Source organism: Lissotriton vulgaris, chromosome 10 (genome assembly GCF_964263255.1).
Source record: "Lissotriton vulgaris chromosome 10, aLisVul1.2, whole genome shotgun sequence".
Taxonomy (NCBI): Eukaryota; Metazoa; Chordata; class Amphibia; order Caudata; family Salamandridae; genus Lissotriton; species Lissotriton vulgaris.
The window spans coordinates 1,055,144,305-1,055,151,674 of record NC_141698.1 but is presented as its reverse complement, the minus strand read 5'-3'; positions in this window follow the sequence as shown (position 1 = coordinate 1,055,151,674).

Sequence of the window (7,370 nt, the reverse complement as noted above, 5' to 3'; positions counted from 1 at the left end):
AGCAGTATCAGTGGCACAAACCCCATCAGCATTTCAAGTTCGTTCAGTGGGCCACTGTAGCAGTTTGGCTCTTATAGCTCTCTCAAACAGCTAGGTGGCAGGACACACACCTGTGGTGGAGTGAGGAGTCCACTGAAAGGCAAGGATGACTTGACATACGGCCTGATCAGCTCAATTCCCTCCATCAAAACATGGATCACTCTTTCTTGAGAGCCCATAAATCGTTCCAAGACACCGTTAGCTTGGGGCCACCAGAATGTACTTTTTTATGATTGACATTGAGTCTAGTTAGAAACACCTTATTATTGAATGGTGGGCCATTATCAGATTTAAGAATGTCTGGGATGCCCCATGCTGCAAGCATGTCATCCAATATGTCATCCAGCTTCTCAATGAACTTGTCATAGGATGTTGATGGCATTTACTCCACAATATGATAAGTTGAATACTCATCAATGACTACCTCAAGATGATGTCCATTCGCTAGCCCCTCTTTCGCACACACGTACAGGAAGATCAGACCTGGTTAGTGGATTTCGTGTCACTTTAGGGGAAAGGCAATTACAAAGTGGCACTCCTTTAGTTCCCTCTCACTTAACGCCCATGGAACACGTTCCCAGGGCAGAGTACAGCAACGCAGCGATTTGCACTGTATTGCTTTATCCTAGGTTATTGGAGCCACTCAGAGCCAAGCTAAGTGGCATTCAGTGACTTAAAAAATCTGTCTTAAGGTTTGTTTTGCTGTTGCAAGAGCAACACTTACGGCCCTATAAATAGGCCCACTAGATTATAAAACATAGAACATACATTTGGCCAACCACAGAACTTTTGAATGCCATTCACAGTATGGCTCCCTGGGTTATTGCCCTCAGACAAATGCATAATAGTGATGTTACAGGTCATATAAGGATGAGAACTGGAGGAAGGAGACAAAAGGCTGCCTTTGTGATTGTTCAGTAAATCTAGGCAGTCTTGACATACTATGCTTACGTGCAAGGCGAGGGTACTTTATTTCAATGCATACTTTTGTCTACTTCACATCTTCCACAACTCAAAATCATACTTGAGGCCAATGTTAGGATGGTAGACTCTGTTTCTGTATAATGGCTTTTATTATTCTGCTATCTGTTTTCAGAATTTTCACTTATGGAGAAAAAGCTCAGCTGTATTAAAAAAGACTACCCCCCATGCTTTTATTCCTGGCTAGTCTTCTGCTGCGCATCTAATTTAGGGTTTGGCGAGTGAAACTGACATGGCCGGGGGGCAACAGGAATGCCCATTTTGTTTGTTATGAGGGCACACCAAGCAATTCTAGTATGGCCTCCTTGCTAGTTCCAATGTTAATGTAGCCCCATGACTGATATGTTTTGTTTCACATAAGACTTGTACCAGTTTGGGCAATGTGTTTTTTTCCAAGCACTATTGGGTGAGAGTTTTGTTTTTAATTAGGACAGTCGGTGACAGGGATTAATTGTCATGGTATGGGCAGTTTTTCCTTTGAGGCATACATTTTCCTAGGCACATCAGTCTCTCTCATTCCTTGTTTTATCTCCCTGACCTAAATAATTCTGACGTCCTCTGGGGTCAGTCCACAACCCACTAGCAATTGCTTATTTCTACCACAGGATAAAATGAGTGAGAATCAGTGGAGTGGAAATTGCTTGCTTTTCCGCTGTTTCCACTTCCAACATTTCTACCAGGTCGTTTTCTAAGCTAACAGGCTCCAGTTTCCTGTGCCGAAGATGTGAAGCCTGTTGGGTGAGCACCTGGATGGAGATCCATCAGTGCTCACATTGGTTTTGGCTTCTACGGTTCATCAGGATGGACTACCCTGACCAGATCTCATGGGGCTGAGTTCACCATAAGAGGCTTCATGAAGATCTGAATCTATGACCACTGTGGGATCTAGACCATGAATTGGCAGAAGCTGCACAGTTCTTGGAAGAAAGCTAAACATTGTGCAGCCTTCTGCAGCTCCAGTAAGGCAGCTGAGACCTCAGTAGGAGGATCCCTGTTAGACATCTGGAGAGATAGGGGGTTAAAGAAGATCATTACTTCCATGTGCCCTATTTTTCCTAGCACTTTCTTCATAGCATATCCCTAATGCACGCAATATATTAAAATCTTTAACGTTTGATAGGTATGTGGTGTCAGCATCCAATTTACAGTGTGCAGGTAATTCGATAGCCAATTGATAATGTTACTTTTTTTTCACCTATGACAGTTGTACCAGTTAAACTAGATAAAGTATATAGTGAGTAAACTCAGTTCATTTTCAAAATTGTATGCATACTCCTGTCTATACTCATAACCCATCTTTTGGGAAGCTGTGTCTACTATCTACTACTTCAAAGACTGGTCACACAAACCATGGATGGGAGAGGGGAAATCTCATGAAGGCTGCCAAGTTAAACATGTGTGCTTGAAAAGTAAGCATGGGTGGAAAATCCGTTCCGCTCGCGGATTTTCGGTAAATTCGCAATCTGCGAGATTCGCGAATTTCCCGCTAAATCCGCGAACGGAAATCCGCGAACGGGGATTGGGTCAAAAGTTCAAGCTGACTTTTGTAACTCTTTTAGAATGGCGCCAGCAAGCTGCCAGAGCCATTCTAAAATAGTTACAAAAGTCAGCTTCAACAGGAAGCTCTAATAGATAAAGTAAAGCAGGTGCTGCTCAAATTCAGTTACACAATCATTAATCACCCCCAAACTTGGGGTGATTAATGATTGTGTATCTTAATTTGACCTTCAACTGGAGCACCTGCTTTACTTTATCTATTAGTGCTTCCTGTTGAAGCTATTTCTAGCTATTTTAGAATGGCGCTGGCAGCTTGCCGGCGCCATTCTAAGTGGGGCTGAGGGCAGAAGGGCACAAAAGTGGGACAGAGGGCAGAAGGGGACAATAAATGAGTGGGGCAGAGGGCAGAAGGGCACAGAAACAAGTGGTACAGAGGGCAGATGGGCATAAAAAACAAGAGGGTGGCAGTGATTAAGCAGGCAAAAAAAAAACCCGCGAAATTGCAAAGCGCCTCGCGAACACCCGCGAACACGCAAAGCACCTCGCAAACACGCAAAAATAAAAAAATCCGCAAAATTCACGTGACTTCGCGAATTTTGCGGATTGCCAATTCGCAAATCCGCAAATTCGCGAATTGCCAATTCGCAAAATTCGCCCATGCTTATTGAAAAGACCACTGTAGCATCTTTACCATTCATGGAAGTGGTACCCAGAGTCTAATTACACTAGGGGTGGGTGAAAATTCTGCTCCGCCAGCAGATTCCACAGAGTTTTGCCCACTCTGCTGCTTTCTGCTTGGATTGTGGAGTTCTGGCAAAACTCCGCAAACCAGGGGAGGTTTTTCTCACACTTATCTCAACGCAAACATTAAGTTGACAAGTGAAAATTTGCATACCCTGGTGCTAGAATGCCTCCCGGTGAGATAGCTCAACGCAGGCAATCGAGGCAGGTCACAACCGTTCGCGTTGAGAAAGCTGCCACTTAAGTAGAAAATATCCTCAAGCAGCAAAAAGAAGCAGCGCCCTCTGGGGCGCTGCATGGGGTGCCATTTGCACTGATTTTACAGTGTCAAACAAGCTCCTGATGCTAAAATTCAGCGCGAGCAGCGTGACAGGCTGAATTTCACCTGCTTGAGTAACTCTACAGAATCTCGCTTAGTGAAACTCCAAGAGTTCAGCCCACCCCTAATTAAAACTAGGCTCTTCAGGTGGCATCAGCAAAGTTTTACCTCAGATGAAGGTGATAGTCCAGTGGGCTGATCAAAGATAGCCAGGGTTTGGCATACAAGAGTTCCACTTAGCTCAATAGATCACGATTTAGTTTATTAGGTGTTTTTTTCTTTTTTGGTGCCTGGATTTTTGGGATAATTTGTTGTCACAAAATGTATACCCAGCAAAGGAAGTACATGACCTGGCTAAAAACCCAGGAGTGGGAAGCCTGCAAATTGGATATGCATTGCGTCATCACCAATAACATGCTTGTTTATCCTTTGGAAATCCCTGATCGATGCTGTCCAACAAGATAGTCTGCCTGGAACTGAAAAAGAAAGATGATGTCCCATAATTTTAATTACGTGTCCACTTCCCGTAGTAAACTTCACTGTCTAGGCATTAACCAACTAGTGCATTTTAAGTGCCTTCCTGTTTCATAAAAACGTTTATGTACAGAAAACACCAGACTTCAAATAGCTAAATTGTTCATTGATCATCCTACAACAGCTAAACTAAGTATGTATATGAGCGCTGGATAATCTGCTTCTGTGTTTATATTGCTTTTCTCAAATCAGGTTGTAAACTGAATTTCCTCTTTGCTGTTTGTAATGGTTTTAATTAATCAACAAAATAAACTTACTTTACTTTACTTTAGCAGACTTCAAATAGCCTACATTTCTATGTTCCTGGGCTCTCATTGAGCTTCACAATGGCCTTGCAGATGCATGTTTTGAGAGTTATAAGAGTGTGGCCTTTTGTGGCACTCAGACTGTCACTGTGCATCAAACTACAGATTTTTATAAGGAAACAACCAAGAACAATAAGGTCTTTAGCAAAGACAGTGGGACATTTGTTCTGTGGTGGTCAGTATCTGTTGATAGAAGGTTTCTGTTGATGTCTCAGTCCTGTGAACTTGGATACCTGCATTTTGTTTCAGTTTGACACAGGGGGCCCGAGACACAAAGGTAAACTTAGATGTTTGGTATAAACTTAGACCAAAAGTCTAAGTTTATGACTTTGGGAATTCACAAGGGGTATTTACATGAAGTATCTTTATGTCTGCACCCATGCTGGATCTCTGCCTCGAGTGTGAACATAATTATAGTGCTTGTAAATGGCACCCACGCACTGGCCACAAGCCGCCTGGACTACGGAAACACCCTATACGCCGGTACCACCACAAAACTCCAGAAAAAACTCCAACGCATCCAGAACGCTTCAGCCAGGCTCATACTAGACATCCCGCGTAAAGAACACATCTCCGGTCACCTGAAAAACCTCCACTGGCTCCCCGTAAATAAGAGGATTACTTTCCGCCTCCTAACCCACGCACACAAAGCACTTTACGAACTTGGACCCGAATGCCTCAACACACGACTGTCCTTCTACACCCCATCCCGCCAGCTACGATCCTCCAACCAAGCCCTTGCCACTGTACCTCGCATCAACAAAACCACCAGGGGAGGTAGATCCTTCTCCTTCCTGGCAGCTAAAACCTGGAACTCACTTCCCACTCACCTTCGCCTTACTCAGAACCACCTAGCATTCAGAAAGCAACTTAAAACTTGGATATTCGACAAGTAATTCCCCACCCTTCTTCAAGCGCCTTGAGACCCTATGGGTATGTAGCGCGCTATATAAATCTCTTGACTTGACTTGACTGACTTTGTGAATTCCCAAAGTCAATCAATCAATCAATCAATACAATCTGTATTCGATCTCTTTAAAACAGATCATAAAAGCACAAATTCTGTCAAAAACAAGTACAAAAAGTAATTAAGATCATTTAAAAAACAAGATGGACTGTGAGTACCTTGTGAGCCAGGAACACATGGTATGAGCATTTCTAAGTCTTATTTACACCAGTCATGCCATTAAAGCGCCTCGCCCCTTTCTCTTTCTCATACGGACCCACAAAAATGTAGCAACCGAGAAGCAAATAAAGGGATCAGGGAGAGATTTTAAAAAACACAGTGCCACCCTTCATTGGTTAAAATGATAAATTCCCAAAGTCATAAACTTAGATGTTTAGTCTAAGTTTAGATAAAATGTCCTTTGTGAAACGGGCCATATAAGTTAAAGAAGCCACTTTCCTTCCAGTGAAGCATGCCTGCCTTCGTAACTTCCTGCATGTGAGTGGAGGGTGCAGAAGGTCCTGATACAGAGGAAGTAGTTTACTTACTGTAATTATACAAGTGAACCTTTTGGATCTAGGCATTCTCCTCCGCACCATGTGGAAGTTTTTTCCTGAGACTAGAAGTTGAAGCAGGTCCTCAGAATTAAGGAAGCATTTTGCTCCCTGAAGGAATTCCAGTGGACCAGACTGAACTGGGTATTTGCTTGTGGACTCAGAGTTCACTCCTGAAGATGTAAGGGTGTTTCTGGAAGCTACCAGTACTGCCAGAATTCATTTGAAAAAATCACTCCTCAAAATGTAAGACAGCATGCCAAACCTTCCACAAAATGTTGTGAGTTCTGAGGCTTAATTTTGTTAATTTTAACTTTCTTATTTAGAAGATGTAGTTCATTTAAATCTCAAACCCACACTACACACAGGATCGGTCTCGTCAAAATGAGGAAAACAATTATTGAGAATGGGGTTATGAGCTGTGCACTGCTGGTTCTAATCCACACTTTTTTTTGGTATACCGTGCTCCTGGGTTACTCCCCACTCAGGAGTAAGACAAAACAGAAATGGATAGCACTGGCGCAAGCATGCGTGAGCGACTCCCAGGTCACTGGTGATTGGCTGAACTCTTCAGCAAAGTTTATCAATAAAGTTTTGTACCATCACAATTTCAACAATAATGATGACTTATTCTCTTGTTTTTCTTTCTAGATTCATTTATTCATACTTTGAATTTTTTCATATCTCTGTGTTATATCTCCTTCATTATTCAATCATGAAGTGAAGTTTTTTAACAATCCATATCATTTCCACACATCAAATCGGTTTCCAATGCATTTCGCCCCATGGGCTTCATCAGGGAAATCTACAACACGAAAAATACATCTCCCATTAATCCTATAACATTGGTGTATATACTAGCATTTCTTTATGCTAATCACAAATAAATGTCCTGTTAAACAATACCTGAGTCAACTAAAATCATACTCGTAGTAAACATAGAAGTTACACTGTTATCACGATGCATTTCATAACCTGAGTCAACTACAATCATACTCGTAGTAAACATAGAAGTTACACTGTTATCACGATGCATTTCATAACTCAACCCATTGTATGAGTGGCCGTTCTTTCATGTTATCACCTCTCAGTATATATGGCAACTAACTGGCGAGGGTTCACGTACTTCTATGTATTTACGCACTAAAGCACAACTATGAAATTATTAAACCACCAGCCGGTGGAAAATACTTTCAGGCAGTCGGAAGACTTTTAGCGCATTATGCCCCTGACTTTACGTATAAACAGCAAACACTCTTTATTCTTACCCGGGAAGCGGCTAAGGTGCACGCATATCTCATCTGCGGCTCGGTTTCTGAAACACTCGGCCGGCGGCGTGTGACGTGTAACCCGGAAATGGGTTGGTTTTCGTGTATTTAAAGGGGCAACTACGTTCATATGATTCCCAATGTGGTGCATGGGTGCACTAATTTACAAAAAATAATGAGGTATCA